The sequence below is a fragment of the Nicotiana tomentosiformis genome, chromosome 9, assembly GCF_000390325.3.
Source record: "Nicotiana tomentosiformis chromosome 9, ASM39032v3, whole genome shotgun sequence".
Taxonomy (NCBI): Eukaryota; Viridiplantae; Streptophyta; class Magnoliopsida; order Solanales; family Solanaceae; genus Nicotiana; species Nicotiana tomentosiformis.
Window position 1 is genome coordinate 65,471,611 of NC_090820.1, and position 25,747 is coordinate 65,497,357.

Here is a 25,747-nt window from a genome sequence, read left to right on the forward strand (position 1 = left end):
AGCGGTAGGAAGAGAGCTACCATTCCGAGTTTCGAGCCAACACGATGGTGGATTAGGTAGTGGGGAGCGGGATCCTCGATAATGGCTTCCGCTTCGGTGTAACGTTGATAGCCACAATCTGCGGATAAGGTTGACTAAGTCTTCGAATTCATTTGTCCATTTTTGAATACTTGACCTACGATGACCATAATCTCAGGACCTTCTGAACTTGGAAGTGGGTTCCGTCACTTGATTTCTAGATCTTAATTTCCATGTGGGACTTTTCTGTCACGCCATGTGGAGAGCGTAATTTAGTCATCCTACTTGTCGGGCGATTCGATGACGAATGCTCGATAAGTGACAGTCTTATTTCCTTAGTAGGAGTCAATCTTGCAGAGAATTCTTCATTTGCTAGAAAGAGTTTCAATAAAACTCAATCTTTAGGACTCACGCGACTCACGCACTGTCCATACTTAATACGCCAGGACATATGGTTGTTTTCAGTCGGTTTTCCCACCTATTACAGTTCCTAGGCAATGATAACTACTTATGATAGGGAACTTTACCTGATTTTGGTGGTTACAGGAGGAGGATTCTCCCGCCTATATATATCGGGTTATGGGCCTCCCAATCAACTCAAAATTCCTTCTCTGATCTTCTTCTCTGTCTTTCTTGCTGTCATTTTTCAACCCCTTTGTTTGTTACTCACATGGATTCCCAAGGTTTTGGCTTTCCTTCAATGGATGATCACCCCTCCACGCCTTTGGCCAGAGGTACTTCTCCACTTCCGCCAGGAGGGAAGCAGACCTCTGAGCCCACGGTCTTGGAGGTTCTTCCCAAAAAGTTGGATTATGAGGGAGTAATTGAAGCATAGAACAAGGCGACAGTGCAATGTGGGAGTTCACATGTTGAAAATATAGATTTCCTTGTCCGTGAAGAACATGTTCCCCTAATCCTTTATGATTGTCGATGTGGTGATCATGTCTCTATTCACGTTCCTCGGGCGAGCAAAAGAATTTCCAGCCACAGGCCAGGTTTCTCTTTCATCTATACTTATTTGTTCACATTTGGTTTCGAACCCTCGATATATCCTATAATCTTTGACTTTTGTCGTTATATCAACGTGTGTTTGGGCCAAGTTGGGCCGAATGTATGGAGGCTTGTAGCGTGTTTCTATTTCTTAGTAAGTGTAGTCGATGTTTCGTTCTCTCTCTCTCTCTCTCACCTTCTATATTTATTTGCTTCCGAGCCACCTAGGGGGAGAATTATTTTGATGGCTAGTTGAGGTAATCGAATCCCCGTGGATGCCGAGGATGACTACGATAGGGGGTGGTTTGATCCTTTCGTTGCAGTCCCCACTCATGAGTTGGTCAAGCCGAAGACATGCCTATTTCGGAGAGGTGGAATGACAGACGTAAGTACACTTTCCTTTATTACATTAGCATTTCTTATTTTACCCTCCCCATTTTCTTATTTTTCATTGCTCCGATCTTCCTTCTCCTCTTTCGGCTGGAACGTTGGTAGCTCCGGAAGGTATTCCGGACATTAAAGAGTGGGTCAAAAAAATATTGGCATCCTCTCTGACAACTGAGAGAGGTCCTGGAGATTTATATCTGAGGTCTCAGAGTGGCGAACCAAGGATCATGCTAAGGGTCCATACCAACTGCATTTCAACTCTTCGGGCTTCTTATTGTGACACATTTTTTTACATGTTCCTTTCTAGGCATCCTACTAAGGAAGGCTGCTCTGCAAGTGTTGATAAGGCTTCCCTCTTCCGTTGACTCTGCCCCGAAAAGGGTCAGACAGTTTTCTCCCTTTAATTTTTAGTCATCAAAAAAAGTTACCGGGGACCACGGTTTGGAGTCCCCTACTTTAGAGTCAGCGAGAGGCGAACCCTCTTCCTTGGACCGTGGAAAAGGGATAGTTGTGGCCAAGCCCTCCGAGAGACCTCTCTGTCTTCATCCATTGCACATTTCTGCTCTGTTCCCTCCCTTACTAGTTCTTCGACGAGCACTGGTGTTTGTCCAATTTTGACTAATGTGAGGTGGGGGTTAACCTTCTAAATCACTCGGGAGAAGGAAAGGCATGGATGGAATGCTTGATATGTCCCTTGGAGAGGGAGGATTTTTCTGCCCAATCTGGAACCGTACTGGCTGATGACAAACTTTATTGTACACTCCGAGTAATATCTCTAATCTTTTATCTCCTTGCCTTCTCTGTTTTTTTTGTTTATAAGGCCAAGTTGTTTCTGTGCAGGAGAATTTGATCTCGAACCGGATCAAAGGAAGGTTCTCATTCTATCAAAGAACCATAGAGTGATTAAAGCGGCATGCCAAAGACTGGGAAGCTTGATGTTTCGCGACGATTTTGGACAAAAAGACTTATGAGATGTTAGCTCTCCTGAACAAGGACAAGCTAAAGGAATTGAAGAAGGAGGTCGAGAAGATGATCACCACGTACAGTGGCAAGATCGATAGTTTAGAGGCATCTTTGTTTGAGAAGAAAGCACAAGTCGATTGGCCGATGAGGATACCACTTTGTCTTATGACTTGGTGCAGGCCAAGATGTGTGCGTTGTACCTTGAGTAGACCCTCAGATCATGGAAGGACTTCACTGATGCCCAGCAGGCTGAGGTGGCGAGGCTACAAGTAGAGAGTGATGATGTGGCCAAAGAGCTCGATCACTTGAAGTTGCAATCAGAGTTGGCGCAGAATGGTATTTACCTTAAGTCCAAGTTATCCACATTGGAGGGTGTTCGTGCAGGGATTTCCGATCTGGAGGATGAGATAAACAAGACAAGGTGGTCCATGGAGGTAGTTGAATTTGATCTGAACACAACCTCTCCCAAAGGGGGATTCCAGGTAATAAGGGGTTCGTTGGCCCTTTAGAGGGAGGCGACGGAGAACCTCCAAGTTCGCGTCTTGACCTTTCGACCCCTTGGAATGGATCTTGTGGTTCGCAGTCTCCAGGTGGGGACCATTGAAGGCGTAGTTCTACTGCATAGGAGATTTAAGGCGTTCCCTAGTTAGCTAAGTTATGTTTCTTTCTTTTGTGTTTGTTTTATTTGAGGTTATACCACAGTCTTGTAATGAAACTTGTTTTAATTATATGAAGAGTACTTTTGAATTTAATCTTCTCATTCCTTTCGTGACAAATTGTGATGCCGAATTGCATTAGTTGTACCTCTCCAAGCCTCGATGGGTCCTATCGCAGTCCCCGAGAGAGCATACGCGTGGAGCGACAAGCGGTGCTCATATGACGTCGACTTCACATGGTCACCGAAATATTTTCTCAGTATTTGTTTCTTTCGAGCTAGGTTCAATGTTTCTCTAGAGGGATAACTTGAAAAGATGCGGCGTTCTGTCAGGCATCCTTTCAAGTACCTGACGTTTGACGGTATGCCCATTTAATGCGACCGACACGTGGTCACACCGATTGTAATTTTTGTTTGGGGATGTACTGTTTGGATATGTATAAAAGAAGGATGATGGCTCATTGCTCGTTCTCTCATCCTTTTCAGCCTTCATGTCTTGAAATTTCTTCTGATTTTCGATTATCCTCTCTTTCCCAACTCAAACACTTTCTTCAAAATCCAAGTTTCATCTTTGTTTAATGGATTCTCAAAATTATCACTCCTTAGAATAGTCGTCGTCTGCCTCTCCTTTCTATGCATGGGAGGAAACTCCATATAACATCGATATAAAAAAAACGGTGGTTTGTACCTTCCCTCCATCACCAAAAAGGAGAAGGACCACCAAAAATGTGGATTTGGCTTCTTATCTAGAGAGGACGGTCCCTAATATCGTACCCAGGTAGTTGAAAAATGTCAACGACCTCAATGTCAAGGAGAATTTGGTAGGGGATCGGAATGTCCCTATTTTCATCTACCCTACTCTCATTACTAATGAAATCCTTCGCCAGGTTCGGAAGGATTGTGGATGGGAGGACCAAACGGGCCTTGTTCTTGATCATCCCCGCGAGGCCGAAAGGTTAACCACTCATTGTCGCGGACACTCATTTATCACCACGTACCTTTTTTTCCATGGAATTTCCTCTTCCCATTGACAGCGTGGTTGTTGAAATGTACATCCCATGCAAATTGTTCTTTGCACAAATTAGCCCTCGGATCTGGGAGCTCATTATGTGTCGCTGCCACCTAGACGAAAAAGTTAGTGTAGATTTAACTTACCAGCATTTGCTCCATCTGTATCCCCATAAGATCTACCGAGGGGAGTGATTAACATGACGCAACGAGGCTCGAATGCCCTCATCTCAGATAGCAAGGATGACTTTGATTTTTGGTTGTTCAAGAGATACTTGGTTGTTCCGACCAAGATTCTTCACACAAATGACAAGATTCGGTTTACAGAGAAATTGAACAACAATCATAAGTGTGCGAATTGCCTTATTTTATTTTAGTTTAAATCATTTTTTTTGCCTTTTTTTTTAAAAAAAATTTTGCATCTGTAGCGATGCCTCTCGAGAGAGTTCCCAACATCGAGGATTGGGTGTCCAAGATCTTGCAGGTTTCAAACAAATGCTCGAGGACTTGGAAGTCCATCGATGTTGAGCTCGGCGGCATCCGATCATTATACCATTGTAAACCTCTTCTCTTGTTGTGAGTATTTTCCTTTTGAAATTATCACTTTCTTTCTTTGCTAGTATGAATGATATTCTTGCTGGGGTGGGGCTCGAGAAGAGTGTAGTCCCCTTTCAACTACAAGCACCAACAGATCTTCCATATGTCACTGATGACACTAGGCTACTTTCCGAAGTGTCGCGAGGAGATAATGCCGGTCCTTCCTCAGAACTTCCCCTCCTCGTTGTTCCCTGAAGGGTGCGGGTTTCTATGAGAAGAACGACTCTCCCTAGGGTTGAAGAGGAAAAGTCGGTCCTATCCGAGCCCATCATGGTCGAATCTTATGAAGAGGCCCCTCATCCCATGGACTTAAGGCCTAAGGAGGTGGCAGAGTTGATCCCAAAATAAGGATTGATAGTCGGGCAACCTGGCCAAATTGAGGTAAGGAGGGTTGATGCACTCTACCCCCTAACCTTGAAGGTCGACCTTCCCACGTAGAGCCGCCTACGGATGAGAGGGTGCCCTCGAGAGATGCTTCCGAGGTGCAAGTTCAGGCTTCGGGCAGTTCGTCATGCCCAACCATTGATGACCAAAGGTTTATTAGTCTCTCCCTACCCGGGAGTGCCGACGTCTTCACGGATCCCTGGCCTATGATTGTACAACTCCCCAAGTTGTTGAATCAGCACGAGTGTGCTCAGATGGAGTCTTTGAATGCTTAGGCACTAGTGATTCAGATAACCCATAAAGCCGCCAAGGTAAAGTACATTATGGTTAGTTTTCTTTTTTTACTCGCATTGTTGGAGTTATCAGCCTCTTTCCTTTTATATCTTTTTAAACAGCTTGTTGCCCTCTCCTCGGGGGCTCTAAAAAAGGTTCGGTTTGATCTGGCCATGGACAAGGAGGTAGTGAGGTATGATAAGCTATTGAAGGTTGAAAATGAGAAGCTCTAAAAGGAGGTCGAGGAGCTTAGAGCTGGGAAAGAGGCCCTTTAGGAGCGGACAGAAGCCACAGAAAGAAGTGCCAATCAAAGGATGCAAGAATTTTTGGCCAGCGAGCCTACCTCCGGGTTGAGTGATCTAGGGCTTCCGATATAATTTCGACCCTCGAAGGGGAGCTGGCTTTGAAGACAAGCACGAAAGTGAGACCGAGGAAAGATTGCTTTCGGTTAGAGGCCGAGGTTTAGGGCCTACGGTCCAAGTGGGAAGCAATTGTGGAGAGGGCCTAAGCCAATAACCGAGATCAGGAGTCTGCTCAAGAGGCCTTCGTCAACTTACAGAAGAGAATGGTCATCGACCGGGCCTGGAAAATTGTGGAGACTCGCCTTAACACCCTTCATGAGGCACATATCGGCGAACCAGATATTCCTCTCGTGCTTTCTCAGCTTAAGGTCGAGGCAAGAGAGCTTTGGGTACTGCTTGGACTTCCTTCCCCTGACATGCAGGGGCTAATTACCAATTTGGAAGAGGAGGGCTTTGATGATGAAGACGAAAAGGGGGAAGAGATTGACCCCGACTCCTCAGCCCCTTCGACAACCAATGACGACCTGAATTCCCCTTATACTTCCGCTTCTAAAGCCCCTGACCATAGTCCGAGTCCATAGTTCTCCTTATGCATTTTTGTACTCCCCGGTTACGGGCCCCTTTTTATACATGAATGAAATATGTTTATATAAATTTTCTCTGGTTTGAGATTAAGCAATTAAATTTATAATTTTTCAAGGGCCACTAGCAATTCGTTTGATTTGAAACAATTGTAGACAATAAATAAAGACAAACAATAAATAACGAAATAAATTTAAAAGAACATTGCAACGGGGAAAATCTTCTTTATTTCCAAGCCCGAGCGATCTCTGATCGCAAGTATGATTGAATTAAAAAGCTTAGAGGAAGAGACTAGCACAAGATGATATTTTGTTTTAGAGAGAGTTCACCTTTTGATTTTCGATGATCCCTCCTTGGAGAGTTGGGGCAAATTTTATAGCGGTAGGAAGATAGCTACCATTCCGAGTTTTGAGCTAGCACGCTAGTGGATTAGGTAGTGGGGAGTCAGATCCTTGATAATGGCTTCCATTTCAGCGTAATGTTGATTCCACAATCGACAGATAAGGTCGACTGAATCTCCGAATTTATTCATCCACCTTTGGAATACTTAATCCTTCGATGACCATAATCTCAGGACCTTCCGAACTTGGCAGTGGGTCCTATCACTTGATTTTTAGATCTTAATTGCCACGTGGGACTTTTTGATCACACCAATTTTTACTCGTACATACCTGCTAGAGGGCGGAATAGTAATTCCAGAATAAAATGATATAATTGACAATCTCAAGATTAATACAACATATCAAACAGTTAATAAAAAATAATAGCAGGGTAACTAATCCAGTATAACTAATCCCAGCATAGTTTATCTTCAAGCCAAATGACCCCTTAGGGTGTTGGATCAAATATGTCATCTTTTCACATATATTAAGGAATATACCATTTAAGGGGATATATTAGGGTTAAAATGACCCAAACCCATACATTAAGGACCATTTTGGTCATTTTTTTTACGGTTGGATATCAAAATGTTTTCTCAAAAAAGAATTCAAATAACTCATAATATTTTTTATTTTTTTTAAATCACAAATTTTGGTGGATTTCAAAGCACGCCCTAAAATAGGAGTGCCCCATCAAGCGAGCTCATATACCTTACTTGACAACATAAGTCAGAAATGCATATTAGAGATTCGAGCATCTTCGTACTATTAAACACATTCAAAATAGGGTATCAGGTAGCCCCATACAATCATGTAGACTTTTATAATTCAAAACATATTCAAGAAGTCAACAAGTGGCCCTAAGACATCATCACAACCAAAATACTCTCCACGAGGGTAACGTAATATAAATTGTCAAAAATATATACATGACCCATAAGATATATCACGAAACCTCTAAGATGAATACACCATATCAAAAGTCTTTATAGGCCACTATCAAAAGAGTATGAGGCTCACCATTATATATAAGGAGAGTGGTTATCAACACGTAGAGACATGAGCAATATATGTATCCAAATACATAAGATAAGAAGAATGAGTATAAACATAGTAAGTATAGATTGCCTTTAAATGTTGGGGCAAGTCATGGAAAAAGTGCAACGAACAATTTTATTCATAACAACATCCCAAATTCATATGTTACATTTGAAAGCATAAATGTATAGTCAGGCGATCAATGTAATCATACATGGTTGGGAGGATACTGTAAGACTATGACATATCCATTAAGTAAAATAGGCACTTATGACCTATCTTGAATCACATAGAAAGGTGGGAAATGCTTGCAGCCGATATTACCATGAAGGCACAATAAAAAGCCAAGTTAATAGCATCAATTAAGGTCACAAAAGAATCAAGAGTAAGACTACGAATGGTATCAAGTATAAGACCGCAAAAGGTATCAAATAACCACACGTGCAAGTGTGGTTCTGGAGTGAAGGCCTCCTAAAGAAGAGATGAACACTCAACTCAGATGTCTATAGTAGCTCCAGTATATACTTTCATATAAACATTTGAATTGAATCCATCAAAACCTTCATTTACTATAAAGCATTCCATTTAAATGTAAGCATCATAATTTTTAATATAATATCATGACCCAAATTCGGGGCCAGTGACCTGCACCCAACTAGCGAGGCGCCCGGTGAGTGAATCCTTAAATTATGTTCTTGATTGCACATAAAATTTATATTAGAAAAAGATATTCATTACTGCTTTGATCTATTTCGGATTTGTTAAAAATATTCTTGGCGTCCATTTCTTATTCAAGGATTATAGGTAAATATAATAAAATTACTCTACCCTAAACAACTTAAGACGCATGTAATGTAATTTAAAGGAAGTCCCGGCCATAATGCAATTAAGCATCACATAACAAGACCCCGACCAATCCATACCAATGATGATGTCAAAATCCACCATTCAAGATCATAAGATCAACTATAGTGTCAATGTGCTGAATAGAAGTCACACACCTATAACAGGCTCTATCCACTCTAATGGACGCCCCCACTAGAGTGGATATATCAAAAGGATCATTGAGATAAGCAAAATCTCTACCCAAGCACGGTATAAAGTATGGTGACTCATATGAATAAGTAGATCGCGGATCTTTGAGTACAAATGCATTGTGAGAGCACACCGAAAGTATACTTGTAACTAGTGCATTGGGTGCATCAGCATCATGTTTGACCGTTGCAAAGATATGAAAAGGTCCCATATATCATGAGCTCCTTGTCTACCAGCTACTTGAGTAGTCTTAGTAGTAGTTTTAACTGGATGAGTTGGGGTTTGAATAGTAGTTGATGAACCTTTTGGTCTAGCTGACGTCTTTCCGTAGTAACACCCCGACCACAAGCTTTAGTAAAGTCTCCAAAATCACCACAAGTGAAACATTCCTTTCTCTCCTTCCTACATGGACTTGGATGTCCCTACCACAAGAAATACAAGTTGAATGTCCAGACAGAGGTGGTTCACCTCGTCTATACTACTGTTGTAGGCCATGACGCGCCGGTAATGCACTAATAGTAGTTAGTGAACTTGATTGGGTTGGTCTAGAAGATCCCTAACCATGACCGCCCTTGCCCTTAGATGAAACACTACTAGCAGGTCTAGAAGGATATGTTATCTCTCTCTCTCTCTTAGCATCCTCCTATATTTGCATGGGCTTGATGCAAATAAATACATCCACAACACTAATGTAAGTACTACTACAAACTTCAATTGTCAACATAACCCGAATCTTGTACCTCAAACCATCAATAAGTCATGAAACCTTGTCTCACTTAGTAGGGATTAAATAGTGTGCATGGCAATTCCAATTTTGTGAACATCATCATACTTAGATACCATCATATAATCCTAGCTCAAGTACTCAAATTTACTTCTCAAATCATCAAGCTAACTCTAAGGGATAGACTTCTTTATAAGCAGGGATACAAATTCATTCCAAGAGAGCGGCGGAGATCCAACCTGTCTGCCCCCTCTAGTACACAAACCACCAAGACTTAGATATCCTAGATAGTTGAAAGGTGGTGAAAGCTACCCCATGTGTGTCTTTTATACTCATATCTAGTAGTATCTTCTCACACCTACCAATGAACTTTTGAGCAGTCGGAGTAGCTAAAGTACTATCAAAGTATGTGTAACTACTCGGACCGTCATTTTGAGTATTTTAGTTCATTTACCCCATTTGATGCTTTTCTTATGTGTATTTATGGTTACGTAGCTTTTTGGGGTGGTTGGTTTAGTTTCGGGGAGGTTTTGGAGTAAATTGGAACACTTAGTCCCAAGGTTGGAAGCTTAAGTTGTAAGAGTTGATCAAAGTTTGACTTTTGTATAAACGACCCCGGAATGGAGTTTTGATGGTTCCAATAACTTCTTATGGTTCATTTTAGACTTAGACGTATGCCCCGATGTGGATTTAGAGGTTCGTAGGTTGATTTGGTACTTTTTGGCAAAAGTTGGAAAATTGAAGGTTTAGAAGGTTGATATGTTTGAGCGAGAGTTGACCTTGATGGTATCGGGTTCAGATTTTGGTTCCGGGAGTTGGAATAGGCCTTTTGTATTATTTTAGACTTGTATGCAAACTTTGATATCATTCCGAGTTTTTTAGGCTTGTTTGGCGTAAGTTTTGAATTTGAAAAGTTAGATTTGTTCCTTAGGCTTGAATTGAGATGAGATTCATGGTTTTGTTGTTGTTTGGTGTGATTTGAGGCCTCGATTAAGTCCGTGTTATGTTTTGGGATTGGTTGGTGTGATTAGACAGGGTCCCGGAGGCTTTGGGTGTGTTTCGGATGGGTTTTGGACCATTTCTCCATGTGTTGGAACTGCTGATTCTCAGTTTTGGTTTTCTTCTTTGTGATTGTGACAGAGCAGGCGCATTGGCGAAGGGTATTTTTTATGGCAGGCGGGTTGTTCTTCGTGTTCGTGAAGGTATGATCACGTTCACGTAGCTTTGGGAGGCAGTGGCCTTCGTGATCACATGAGGGGAGACGCGTTCGCGTAAAGGGGAGGCCGGTAGGGGTCTTCAGGCCTTTAGCCTTCGCGATCGTGAGGGTGGGACCACATTTGCGAAGGGCCTTTTCTGGGCTGTGTTTGATTGTGCTTCGCGATCGCAAAGTTGGTTCCGTGATCACGAAGGGTATGGCTCAACAGAGCATAAGTACTCTATTTTCGAGGGTTTTAGTCAATTTAACATATTTTGAGGTGTAGAGCTCAGATTTGGACAATTTTGGAGGGAATTTCATGATTTGGATTGGGGTAAGTGTTTTTGACTCAGAATTGTTTATTAGTCAAAAGTACAACCTTTATTTTAGCAGTTAAATGGTGAATTAAAGTGAAAAAATTGGGAATTTTAGTAAAAACTTTCCGAAAGTATAAATTGATGATTTGATGGTCGATTTGAGGTCAAATTTGGATGAAACACATATATTTGGACTTATATGTTCGAATTTGTGAGTTTGGTCGGGTTCCGGGGTGTGAGGCCGAGGTTGACTTTTTGATATTTGTTAAAGATCTTAGCTTTATCATTTGGAATCGTTCTTATGCTTTTATTGATGATATTAAGTAATTTTGGATAGATTCGAGCCGTCCGGAGGTTGATTCACACTGGAAGGGCTCATTAGAGGATTGATTTGGTTTGCTTGAGGTAAGTATCTTACCTAAACTTGGTTGAGGCACTAGTTGCCTGAGTTATTTGTGATAGTTACGTGCTCTGGGTGCCGCACGTGTTTGAGGTTAAGCCCATGTGCGTGCACCGTAGTATATATTCATTCTCGGAGTGGTGCTTAGGATATGATATGCCTTGAGTTGATTTCTAAGCTTCATGCGGTGATGTTTCCCCTATCCGTACCCCTTTTTGTGAGCTATTGTACCATATTTGAGGTTACATAGAGATTAATCTCTTGATTGAACTTGATAAGCTATGTTAGCACACTTTCACATGTCTACACCATAGCATGTCACATATACCAGTCCAGGAGTATGAAACTTGATGTTTATTGATCATGTACATATATTCTTGTATATCTACTTTCTGTGTGATATGGATTGGACTGGTAGCTTGTGACCATACCGGGCGTATTGTGATATTGAGCCTGTGACCATGCATGGCGGATGTGATATTGAGCCTATGACCACACCGGGCAGATTGTGATATTGGCACGTGAGTTGTCCGTGTGAATCGGAGATATTGATATTATTTGCACATGAGTTGTCCATGCAACACGTAAGTTGTCCGTGTGGTTGATAGTATTAGCATGCGAGTTGTCTGTGTAACACGTGAGTTGTTTGTGTAGCGTGTGGATATGGATCCATCCCCCTAGGGTCACCCTCTCATGTTTCTTTTTGATGGTGTACACGTGGATTTGAGGAAAAACTGATTAGTGGTTTGGTTGGATTATTGAGATTCTGTGGAAAGTATGGCCAGTGTTTGATTTGGTTATTGCCTTTCATCTTTACTTGTATTTATTTTGGTTGTTAACCTGATTTGTTGCATATTTTCTTTATATGCTGGTTTTGTTGACTTAACAAAGTACATTTAGTTATTATGTGCACCAAGGGTTTTATTTGTGATTTATGACTTGATCATATTACTATTCTATACATGTTGGAATTTATGAACTGTGCAGGTGATTATTAAGAATCATTAATAATTCTTGCTTCTTTTTTCCTCGCTGAGGTTAATTTTGATACTTGCTGAGTACATGGGATCGGTTGTGATCATACTATACTATGTACTTAATTGTATAGATCCAGGTGTTGGACCGAGCCACCGTGTTGTGATGTTTCCCCAATTTGTACCCCTTTTTGTGAGCTATTTTATCATGTTTGAGGTTACTCAGAGGTTAATCTCCCGATTGAACCTGATAAGCTATGTTAGCACACTTTGCACATGTCTACACCATAGCATGTTACTTATACCAGTACAGGAGTATGAAACTTGATGTTCATTGACCATATATATGTATTCTTGTATATCTGCTTTCTGTGTGATATGGATTGGACTGGTAGCCTGTGACCACACTGGGTGGATTGTGATATTGATCCTGTGACCACGCATGGCGGAAGTGATATTGAGCATGTGACCACACAGGGCAGATTGTGAAATTGGCACGTGAGTTGCCTGTGCAGCAAGTGAGTTGTCTGTGCGGATCCGAGATATTGATATTATTGGCACATGAGTTGTCCATGCAACATGTGAGTTGTCCGTGCGGTTGATATTATTAGCATGTGAGTTGTCCGTGCAACACCTGAGTTGTCCATGCAGCGTGGATATGGATCCATCCCACTAGAGTCACCCTCTCATGTTTCTTCTTGATGGTGTACACGCGGATTTGAGGAAAAACTGATTAGTGGTTTGGTTGGATTATTGAGATTCTGTGGAAAGTTTGGCTAGTGTTTGATTTGGTTATTGCATTTCATCTTTACTTGTAATTTTTTTGGCTGTTTACCTGATTTGTTGCATATTTTCTTTATATACTGGTTTTGTTGACTTAGCAAAGTACGTTTAGTTATTATGTTCACCAAGGTGGTTTTATCTGTGATTCATGACTTGATCATATTACTATTCTATACATGTTGGAATTTATGAACTGTGCAGGTGATTATCAAGAATCATTAATAATTCTTGCTTCTATTTTCCTCGCTGAGGTTAGTTTTGATACTTGCTGAGTACATGGGATCGGTTGTGATCATACTACACTATGTACTTAATTGTATAGATCCAGGTGTTGGACCGAGCCACCGTGTTGTGATGTTTCCCCAATTTGTACCCCTTTTTGTGAGCTATTTTATCATGTTTGAGGTTACTCAGAGGTTAATCTCCCGATTGAACCTGATAAGCTATGTTAGCACACTTTGCACATGTCTATACCATAGCATGTTACTTATACCAGTACAGGAGTATGAAACTTGATGTTCATTGACCATGTATATGTATTCTTGTATATCTGCTTTCTGTGTGATATGGATTGGACTGGTAGCCTGTGATCACACCGGACGAATTGTGATATTGAGCCTGTGACCACGCATGGTGGATGTGATATTGAGCATGTGACCACACCGAGCAGATTGTGATATTGGCACGTGAGTTGCCCGTGCAACATATGAGTTATCCGTACGGATTAGAGATATTAATTGTAACGACCTGACCGGTCGTTTTGAGCTCTAGTGCGTCGTTCGATGATTTGAGGCCTTGTCTAGCTTCACTTCATGTATCATGACTTGTACGCGTGGTCGGAATTGAATTTCGGGAAGTTCAGAGTTGATTCAGATGGAAAAGTGCCTAATTCGGAAGCTTTATGTTGGAAGAGTTGACTAAGGTTGACTTTTGAGTAAACGACCTAGAAATCGGGATTTGAGGGTTCCAATAAGTTCGTATGATGATTTCGGACTTGGACGTATATTCAAGTTGAGTATCGGGTGGTCCGGGAGCATTTCGGTGCTTATTATGGACAGTTGGCATTTTGGAAGTTTAAAATTTTTTAAGTTTGATTTGAAGTGAATTTTGGTGTTATCGATGTCCGTTTTGGGTTCTGAGCCCTGTAATTGGTTCGTGTCATGAATTGTGAGTTACACGTAAAGTTTGGCGTCATTCCGGGGTGTTTAAGTATAATTCGAACGTGTTTGTCGAAGTTTAAAAGTTTAAAGAAAGGTTTCAATGGTCGATTCGTAATTTTGATGTTGTTTGACGTGATTTAAGGCTTCGATTAGGTCTGTATCGTGTTTTGGAACTTGTTGGTAAGTTCAGATGGAGTCCCGGGGTCCTTGAGTGTGTTTCGGATGGGTCGCGGATCATTTTGGAACCTTGTTGTATGGCTGAAGGACTTGAGTACTGATGCAATCACACTTGTGGAAAAAAGGCCGCAGATGTGACGCCACAAAATGGCCAAGCAAGCGCAGAAGCGGATTTTGTTTGGGCAGTGCTGGGACTGCAGATGCGGTTGTTTTGCCGTAGAAGCGGGACCGCACCTCCGGAGGAAGCAACGCAGAAGCGTGAGCCCAGAAGCGCTACAGGGACCGCAGATGCGGTCAGCGACCCTGGCTGGGTTCTCGCAGGTGCAAGATTTAAGCTGCAGAAGTGACCTTGGAACCCCAGAAGAGGGATTTTCTGGGTAGTGTGGTATTAAAAGCGGGGGTTTGGGCTCATTTTCACTTCATTTCTTCCCTGGAAGCCAACTTTGGAGCGATTTTGGAGCGCCATTTTCATCGTCAATCAAGAGGTAAGTGATTTCTACATGTTGTGAATTAAATACATGAATTTAGACTTGTTAATTCAACATTTTGAGTGGAAGATGTGAGATTTTTGGTAGAAGATCTAGAAATTATGTTTTTGGATTTTACCATGAAATTTGGAAATGGAATTTGAAATAAATCATATATTTGAGTTCGTGGCGTTATGAGTAAAGTTTATCTTCGAAAACTTTCGGAAACCGGGCTCGTGGGCCGCAGGGTTGACTTTGCTGAATTTTCGAGCGAAGTTGGGAATTATTTTAAATTGTTAAATTGCAAGCATTGGAGTATATTTTGATTAAATTGCACATGGTTTGACTAGTTTCAGATCGATGTGCATTCGGCTTGAGGTGTTATAGAGGCGTTGGAGCCGGTTATGGAATTTCGGAGCGAGGTAAGTCTCATGTCTAACCTTGTGAGGAGGAAATTACCCCGTAAGTGATATTCTTGTTATATTCTACATGTTGTAGGAGCTGCGCACGTATGAGGTGACGAGTGTCCGTGCGCATGCTAGAATTCATGAGTATGTTCGAGTAGACTAGGATTCACACCATACTTTATTTGTACTGTTTGAGTTATTATTGCCTGCTTAGTTACTTGATTTCACGTTACGACCTGAAACTAGGCTTGCGTAGAGTGATAAACACGCTATTGTAGAGGTTTGATGAGCTACTTTATTAGCTACAGAATAATTGTGCTTCCCTTACAAATTTCTCTCGCGTTGTGCGTTTTCATCGAAAAGCTTCCTTAAATTTCATACTCACACGTATATTCGTGAGTGGGGTCAAGGACCCGTTAAAGCTTCTTATTCTAATGGGATCGGGCCATTCGCCCCAGGCATGATTATGTAACACACTCTTATGGGATCGGGCCGTTCACCTCAGCAGTGTCATATTCGTATGGGATCAGGTCGTTCGCCTCGGCAGTATCATATTCTTATGGGATCGGGTCGTTCGCCTCGGTAGTATCATATTCTTATGGGATCGGGCCGTTCGCCTCGACAATATTTTTTTCTTATGGGATCGGGCCATTCGCCTCGACAATATCATATTCTTATGGGATCAGGCCGTTTGCCTCGACAATATCATATTCTTACGGTATCGGGCCGTTCGCCTCGGCAGAATTGTGCGTAATATTTGACAAGAAGCCAGTGTATCTGTAAGTTCTCCTGATTTGAGTTGTGACAACCTATCTGGTGGGGACAAGTGTGTGTATATATATATATATATATATATATATATATATATATATATATATATATGGTTGAACATGTAAACGATAATTGAGAGCTTGTGTTTACTATTCAGATGAGGATCGTACCACGTACTTATATTTGTTTGCACTATTTGTTTACCATGCCTCAGACTTGTTTACTTTTTACTGTACTTCATTTATCGAACCACTAGTAAGTGTTGATGTCGACCCCTCATCACTACTTCTCTGGGGTTAGGCTAGATACTTACTAGGTACGCGTTGATTTACGTACTCATGCTACACTTTTGTACTTATTGTGTAGGTATATATTTCTGGTGGTCTTCTGGGCGCAAAGGCACGGCTATTGCAGGGACTTTATGGTGAGATGCATCCCTTGATATGATCCGCAGCATGCAAAGTCTCCATCAGAATTATTTACATTTTCCTATCTAACTTGTATTCCAGACAGATGTGGTATTGTTATTGTACCTTCTAGTAGATACTCATGCACTTGTGATACCGGATTTTGGGGGGTGTTCTAGAATTTGTTTATGGATTGTTCTACATTGATACGCTTTTGCTTATTATTTTAATTAAATTATACGTAACTACGATTTATTTTAATGCACTGACCTCTCTATCTAAATAAGATATGATTTTAAAAATAATAAAATGAACAATTAAGTTGGTAGTTCACCGTTGGCTTGCCTAGCGGTAATGCCTATAGTAGATTTTGGGTCGTGACAACTTGGTATCAGTGCCTTAGGTTTACTTAGGTCTTACGAGTCATGAGCAAGTCTAGCAGAGTCTTGAGGATCGGTACGGAGACGTCTGTACTTATCTTCGAGAGGCTACATGGCTATTAGGAGAACTTCCCTTCTTGATTCCTCGTCGTGCAATTTGATTCCATTGAGTCTGCCTTCGTTTCCTTTCTATCCATTCTTATACGATGTGGAGTGCTTGCTATCAATTGGGCATCGAGGAGTTGTAATGATACCGCATATGTGGTGCAAGATATTTCTCCCTGCGTATTCGAATGGGCTATTATCGTCGCCGTATGAAGGGGTGTTCTATCATTTCAGCCCAGTATTTGTGTTGCCTACAATCGAGATATGATATCTCCGAATTTGGTGGAACTCTTGCTACTATTGTGGTGTCGCCGTCCTTGATTGAATGCGTTGAGGCTCATCGGCAGGTTGGGTTTCATTTGTTTGCTTATAGGCGCGGTGTGGTGAGATGGAACCTAAGAGGAAGTTATCTGAGATGGTTGTGTGCTGCGACTTCAGGACCGAATCGACATTTCCAGTGTTGATGGTTTGAAGGAGATGATCTCTAAGGCGATTTCTATGCGTAAGAAGTTTTGGATGTGGCGAGAAGGGCTTGATAACATATTATTGGGCCTCCGGGTGATGTTAATGAATGAGGGAATTCTTACGGATGGCGAATCAGTGTGAACCCAGGGACGTTAGTTGATTTCATGATGGATGCAACTACAACAATGAAGTGAGAGGAGGTCGAGATGAGGGTACACAAGTGGGCTATCTCTTATGAGCAGGTTAGCACTTGCATGATTTTTGATGAGGTTCCTACAAAGAGTCTACTTTCTGCCCAACATGGGATGCATGTGCTACGAGGTGAGCTTGGATCGCTTGAAGAAGATGGTACGATGGTTAGGAGGTCGAGTGTACGATTGGGGCAGATAATTCGGGATGTGTTATGATTAGTCCAACAAGAACTCATGAGAAATTTGGCCGAGTAATGGTGGGGGATCGTGGTAACTGGGAAAAAGAGGTCGTTGTAGGGTCTGGATCTAGGTGGTTGTAGCGTAAAGCTAAGTGGGGGAGCCCACCGTCTATGAGAGAGGTACGTGGCGGTGTGCTTGTGTAGTTTCTGGTTATCGGTGCATTGGTGGATTAGTTATGACTAAGAGGAATTTGATGTATATGTGTTACATTTCACCTTATCGATTTATGTGCATGTGTTGGGGATGACTCATAATTTATGCTTTTTGTGGATGTGAGGTATAAGGGAAAGTATTCATCCGATTGCTTCTTTGAAAATGTTCATGTGCTAGCAACGCACTAGAAGTTGGTTACATATTCGGGACCAGGTCAGAGTGGGTGACTCTCAATAATAGTTCTAGTGGGTTCAAGAATTAAGGTACGACGTTTAAAGACTTTGGGTTCGTTAGGTGGCTGAGGACCGAGTTTTGCAGCAGAGTATGAAGAATACTTAGGGAATTTCTATGTTATCATCGAGTCTATGGTGCAGTGTTAGAGAAATGGGAGAAATAACTTCGAATTCGCAAGAGGTCTTTTAGAACTGGTGTATCAGTTGGAAATACTATTGAGTTCCTAAGGAGGGTATGAGATAGCTCATGGGTATTGAGATGGTGTGGTCTTGTGATCTGGGTTACTAGGTGTGAGTGTTGTTTGAGGTCTGCTATGTGTTTGAATGGAGCTACTATTATTTCGCAGGCAAGTCAGGAGTAAATTGGAAGAAGTTGGACTAGTTAGCAATGGTTTAGACTAGCATAGTGGTGGAAATGATCAGTTCCTTCGGTGTGTTAAGGATATACAAGTGATTTGTGGCTATACGTGCGGGCTTAACAACCTCCATGAATTGATTGATTTGGAGGTATTTGATGCTGATGGTTATGTGATATGTAGATGGGTTCCAGAAGAGTTATGGCAGTTTAGACTACGACCGGATGTTTGCATTTTCTGCGGTCATGGGAATTCGGTCGCATGTTGCAATTGTTCTTCTGAAATAAGTGGAGTGAAAAGGGTTCTAGCCGATGAAGTGTTTATTATACTGGTGGTTCAGGGGTTGTGATGAAATTCTTGGACTCTCACGTAGCGGTATGGTAGGTGCAGTGAGCGGTATAGAAATTGGAAGTTGAGGATCAAGGTTGCAGTTCGGCTTTGATAAGAATGTCACAAGCTCGGAGGAGCGGGGGAAGATTTTAGATGTTTAGAGTATGTTGGAACTAATTTGGGGAAGTATGAGGATAGCCCATTTTGTGAAAGAAGTGTTGGGTATTGCAATGCGGAAGCTTGACTAGCACTATGGAAATAACGTGGTCGATGGCCATTAATGTTCAAATTTTACTGCCTGGTGCGGAAGGTTGTGGGGATATATCCCACAAGAAGATCGTATAAGCTTGCCGTGTTAGTCGTTAGGTTATTAGAGATTTAAATCAGGTATGGAGGTTTGGTACTGTCGCCAATGGGAGAGGTTATGACTGAGAGGCGCTATATTCCTTTGGTTGTGCACTGTGGGAGTTTGTTCCAGATTTGACGGCTGCTCTTATGTGTTATGAATATGGTCATTGTGGATCCTTAAAAGGTTATTGGCCAGTATAGGATGAGCGGAACCAGCTTGAGGTCCGCTATTAGAACTAATGTGAATTGTATGCTCTACATCGGGTCAGATGTGTTCATTCAGCATAACACTGCTTATGGAGGAGTCTTCGGGTGTTGGATGTTGTTCCTGTCATCAGCTATTATCTGTAATACTCTAATATACCATGTGGGTTGTGAGATGACTTGATTATTCGCACGTGTGTTGTGGTTCTGTGTAGCTTGTCGTTATTGCACCTTAGTCGAGCTCAAGTTTTGTCGCTATCTGTCTCCCCAGGGTTGTATTTTTGCACTTGGTGTGCTTGTGGTCGATATTCCGGTATTTCATAGGTATAAACATTATGGCTTTATGGGTATTTCCTTATTTATTGTTATGTATGGATCGGGTGGCACATCGCGTCTGGTATGTTGTTTGGATCGAGTTGCATGCCGTAACATTGTCATGTTTGGATCAGGTTGCACGCCGCAACGGTATCATGTGTAGATCGGGTTGCACGCCACAACAGTGAGATGTTGAGTATGGTTCGCTATACTTATATTTGTGTATTTTTTTTCTCATTCTCTGAGAAAGGTTCATAACATCTGTTCAGTCATTTTATTCGTTATGCGGGCTGGGTAGTTCTTTTCTAGAGCTCATTCTTCCTTATGAGTCATATTCGAATTGTAGCTTGTTGGCGCATTGATGGCATCATATGAGATTTTCTTCAGTGTTCGAGGTGGCTTATTACCTAAGCAACATGTACTAGGTGAGACAAAATTATTAGACCTTAAATCGGTGCGATAAGATTTATGTAAGGTGTATTAAAGAGATAATGTCACTATTCAGTTCAGAATGAGGTAACGGTTCTTGTCAAGCGGAGAAAATCTGTGAGTTATTGAATTGATGGGTGGTTATGAGTTCCTGCACATCCCCTTCATCGTTGCAGTATTATGAGGACTGAGACCGGGCTTACATGGGTTATGAGGTGTACTACTGGCATCGAGTCAATGAATTTGCAACTGTTGAGCTTGGAGGAGGTTACCATGGGCAAATGAGTTTTGCGGTGTATTGTGTGATCTCAGCATGGGTGCATGATCATGTGTGGGTTCAGCGTGTGGAGATTGATACTGCGTTCATATGTTAGAATCAGGTCTTGTAGAGAAATTCGGAGGTTGGAATTTGGACCTAAGGCTTGTTGGTAAAAATAAAAGGGAGGATCTTGAGTCTGGCTCGAGCTAATGTGCTCACTTGGGTTGGGGTGGCACGGGTAGGTGTACAAAGTGTTGAACAGTGATTTTGGGGCAACTCCGGAGCAGTTCTTGGAACGTTCAAGGACGAACGTATGTTTAAGTGAGGGAGAATGTAACGACCCGACCGGTCATTTTGAGCTCTAGCGTGTTGTTTGGCGGTTTGAGGCCTTGGGTAGCTTAACTTCATGTATCATGACTTGTATGCATGGTCGAAATTGAATTTTTGGAAGTTCGAAATTGATTCGGATGGAAAAATTCCTAATTCAGAAGCTTTATGTTGGAAGGGTTGACCAAGGTTTGACTTTTAAGTAAACGACCTCAGAATCAAGATTTGAGGGTTCCAATAGGTTCGTATGATGATTTCGGACGTGGGCGTATGTTCGAGTTGAGTATCGAGTGGTCTGGGAGCATTTAGGCACTTATTATGGACGATTGACATTTTGGAAGTTTAAGAATTTCTTAAGTTTGATTTGAAGTAAATTTTGGTGTTATCGATGTCTGTTTGGGGTTCCGAGCCCTGGAATAGGTTCGTATCATGAATTGTGACTTGCACGTAAAGTTTGTCGTCATTCCAGGGTGTTTAAGTATAATTCAGACGCGTTCGTTGAAGTTAAAAAGTTTGAAAGTTGAAAGAAAGGTTTTGATCATCGATTCATAATTTTAATGTTGTTTGACGTGATTCGAGGCTTCGACTAGGTCCGTATCGTGTTTTGGAACTTGTTGGTAAGTTCGGACGGGGTCTCGGGGGCCTCGGGTATGTTTCGGATGAGTCGTAGATCAATTTGGAACCTTGTTGTATTGCTGAATGTACTGATGCAATCGCACCTGCGAAAAAAGGGCCGTAGATGCGACGCCGCAAAAGAGGCCAAGCAAGCGTAGAAGCAGATTTTGGTTGGGCAGTGCTGGGACCGCAGATGCAGTCGCTTTGCCGCAGAAGCGAGACCGCACCTGTGGTGGAAGCAATTCAGAAGCGTGAGAGCAAAAGCGCTACAGGAACCGCAGATGCGGTCGGCGACCTGGACTGGGTTCTCGCAGGTGCGAGATTTAAGACGTAAAAGTGGGATTTTCTGGGCAGTGTGGTTTTAAAAGCGGGGATTTGGGCTCATTTTCACTTCATTTCTTCCATGGAAGCGAACTTATGGAGCGATTTCGAGCGTCATTTTCATCGTCAATCATGAGGTAAGTGATTTCTACATGTTGTGAATTAAATACACGAACTTAGACTTGTTAATTCAACAATTTGAGTGGAAGATGTGGGATTTTTGGTAGAAGACCTAGAAATTATGTTTTTGGATTTTACCACAAAATTTGGACATGGAATTTGGAATAAATCATATATTTAAGTTCGTGGCGTTATGGGTAAAGTTTATCTTCGAAATGTTTTGAAAATCGGGCTCGTGGGCCCGATGGTGGACTTTGTTGACTTTTCGAGCGGAGTTGGGAATTATTATAAATTGTTAAATTGCAAGCATTGGAGTTTATTTTGATTAAATTGCACACAGTTTGACTAGTTTCGGATCGATGTGCATTCAATTTGAGGTTTTAGAGAGGAGTTAGAGCCGGTTATGGAACTTCGGAGCGAGGTAAGCTTCCTTAAATTTCATACTCACACGTATATTCGTGAGTGGGGTCAAGGACCTGTTAAAGCTTCTTATTCTAATGGGATCGGGTCATTCGCCTCGACATGTTTATGTTACACACTCTTATGGGATTGGTCCGTTTGCCTCGACAATATCATATTCTTATGGGATCGGACCGTTCGCCTCGACAGTATCATATTCTTATGGGATAGGGCCATTCGCCTCGGCAGAATCATGCGTAATATTTGACAAGAAGCCAGTGTATCCATAAGTTCTCCTGATTTGAGTTGTGACGACCTATCTGGTGGGGACCATTATATATATATATATATATGCTCCGGTTGAGGAGGTAGACAATAATTGAGAGCTGGTGTTTACTGTTCAGAGGAGGATCGTGCTACGTACTTATATTTGTTTACAATGTTTATTTACCATGCATCATACTTATTTACTTTCTACTGTAGTTATTTTATCGGACCACTAGTAAGTATCAATGTCGACCCATCATCACTGCTTCTCCAGGGTTAGGCTAGATACTTACTGGGTACGCATTGATTTGCGTACTCATGCTACACTTCTGTACTTATTGTGCAGGTATGATTTACGATGAGCTGCATCCCATGTTACGATCTGCAACATGCTGAGTCTCCATAAGAATTATTTACATTTTCCTGTCTAACTTGTATTCCAGACAGATGTTGTATTGTTATTGTACCTTCTAGTAGATGCTCATGCACTTATGACACCGGGTTTTGGGGGTGTTCTAGAATTTTTTTATGGATTGTTCTATATTGATACACTTTTACTTATTATTTTAATTAAATTGTATGTAACTATGATTTATTTTAATGCACTGACCTCTCTATCTAAATAATATTTATAATTTTAAAAATAATAAAATGAATAATTAAGTTGGTAGTTCACTGTTCTTGCCTAGCGGTGACGTTGGGCGCCATCACGACCTATAGTAGATTTTGGGTCGTGACATTTATATTATTAGCATGTGAGTTGTCCGTTCAATGTGCGGATATGGATCCATCCCCTTAGGGTCACCCTCTCATGTTTCTTCTTGATGGTGTAGTCGCGGATTTGAGGAAAAACTGATCAATGGTTTGGTTATTGAGATTCTAAGGAAAGTTTGGCCTATGTTTGATTTGGTTATTGCATTTCATCTTTACTTGTAATTTCCTTGAGCCACTAGTAGCGAGGTTTGTTGTTGAGTATCTTGGAGAGACGAGGTGGAACTGCATCTCGATTGCAGTCTTGGCGTCTCTTTTCCTTTATGTACTGTTGTCTTTCATTCAGACACTATTGTGTTTTTGGCATGTTAAACTGTAGCTTTCGATTTAGAGCTCATGACTCTGTTTTTACCAGTTATGGGGGATTTATCATGCATTGGCATCATTATGTTATGTTGGAGGCTTTAGACTTGTATTATTTTTGTCATTTCTGTTATTATGATTCGTCTTTGTTATGCTTGGCTTGCCTAGCAAGTGAATTAGGCGCCATCACGACCAGTTAGTGGTTTTGGGTCGTGATAGTTGGTATCAGAGCCCTAGGTTTATAGGTTTTATGGGTCATGAGCAAGTTTAGTAGAGTCTTGTGGATCGGTACAGAGACGTCTATACTTATTTTCGAGAGGCTACAAAACTGTTAGGAAAACTTCACTTTCTTGCAAAGCACTTCTGTGAATGACAAATTTACATTAACCTGTTTCAGTATATCCATAAATCAATCAAATTGCTTGTCCAGCTTTTCTCTATATAGCTTTTGAGGAAAAGGTAGAGCATGCATATGCTCGCTCTCATTAGATTCATCCCTTCTCGATGTTTCCTCCTTCTTCTTTTTGGCAGCTCCCTTATTGCCTTTCTTCTTCTTATCAATATCATTCTTCAGTTGCTTCCCATTTTCCTTTTCAAGTACCACCTCTTTTTGGATTGGAGTGGTATCTTTCAACACTTGTCCGCTTCTCAAGGTCACATCATTCACTGTTTCTTTGGGATTTCTCTCAGTATCAGTTGGCAGAGTACCTGGGACTCTCTCAGATAATTTTATTGCAATCTGTCCCACTTGTCTCTCCATGTTTCAAAAACCAGTTCCCAATTCTTTGATAGCTTCCCCGTGAGCGTCCAACCTCTAATCTGTCTTGATAATGAAGGCCTTCATTAGATCTTCTAGACCAGGCTAATTGGACTGTTTAGGCTGAAACTGCTGCCTCTGCTGATTTTGGAAGACTGGATCTCCTTGTCCCTGAGGTCTAGAGTTATTTTGTTGCCACGCATTTGCAGTACCTCCAGGTGAACTCCATGAAAAACCTGGGTGCCTCTGACCCATTGCATTATAATTTCCCACAGCATTCACTTCCTCAGTTGAGGCTTGACACTCATGAGTAGGATTTCCTCTTCCACATATATCACAAGTTGCATGAGGCTCACTTTGTATTGTAGCTAAGGTCAGCTTCCGTATTTCTTTAGCCATAACATCAAGCTGTACCTGCACAGATGTGTTAGCATCAACGTGGTGAACACCTGTCGATCTTCTTCTTTCAGCACTCTCAGAAGGCAACTAATTTGCATCTTCAGACAACTCATCAAGAATTGTGACTATCTCTTCCGGAGACTTCTTCATCAAAGGGCCTCCAACTGCATTGCTCAATGTTCTACGTGAGGCCGGTGCCAATCCATCCCAAAAGTCCTGGAGTTGCATGCAGAGTTCAATTCTGCTATGTTGGCACTTCCTGACTATTTCCTTAAACCTCTCCCAAGCTTCAAACACAATCTCAGTATCTTTTCTGGCAGAAGTTATGGATTTCTCTTCTAAACTTGCCAGTCTTAGATGATGAGAAATATTTATCAAAAATATTCTGGTCATCTCATTCCATGTTCGAATCGATCCATTAGGTAAGCTTCGAAGCCACTACTTTGCATCATCTTTGAGTGTGAAGGGGAATGCCATTAAGTAAACTGCATCTTGTGACACACCATTGTATTGAAAGGTGTTCATAATCTCCTCGAAGTCCATTAGATGGTTGTTTGGATCTTCGTTCATCTTCCCTCTGAAGACTCAACAATTTTTAAGGGTTTGGAGCAACCGTTGCTTCAACTCGAAATTATTAGCTGCAATTGGAGGTGGTCGAACACTGGATAAACCTTGATTGTAGACCGGTCTAGCATAATCGCCAAGTGGTCTCCCCGATAAGGGTTGATGTTGATTAAGTCTGAAACCCCTCTCTTCTTCATAGATGTTCTACGCATTTCTAATAGCTGCTTCCTCAGCAGCCCATGCAGCTTGTTCTCATCGCTGGGCTGCTTCTCTCGCAGCCAAATCTACATTATCTTCATCGTTTCTAGCCATGAGTTCTTTGGTTGAGGATTGCCCAACCTTTTCTATTTTCTCGGTGAGATTTCTTTCCTTCTTCAACTGTCGCAGTTGTTTTTCAATTTCCGGCTCGTATGGTAGCACTTCCTCCGCAGAAGTTCTAGTCATGCACCACTCTAAACCTGCAACCTGCGCACAGTCAAAGAACAACAAACGTAAAAAGAAA

At 41.7% G+C, this 25,747-nt stretch overlaps 1 long non-coding RNA gene across 1 annotated transcript; it reads left to right on the top strand.

Moving 5' to 3' along the window:
* Positions 1 to 1,291: 1,291 nt before the first annotated feature.
* On the top strand, positions 1,292 to 16,656 carry LOC117275770 (uncharacterized). The gene is made up of 3 exons (XR_011410872.1): positions 1,292 to 2,161; positions 2,236 to 4,597; positions 16,354 to 16,656. It is a non-coding gene; the product is annotated as an uncharacterized lncRNA (long non-coding RNA).
* The last annotated feature ends 9,091 nt before the right edge of the window (positions 16,657 to 25,747 follow it).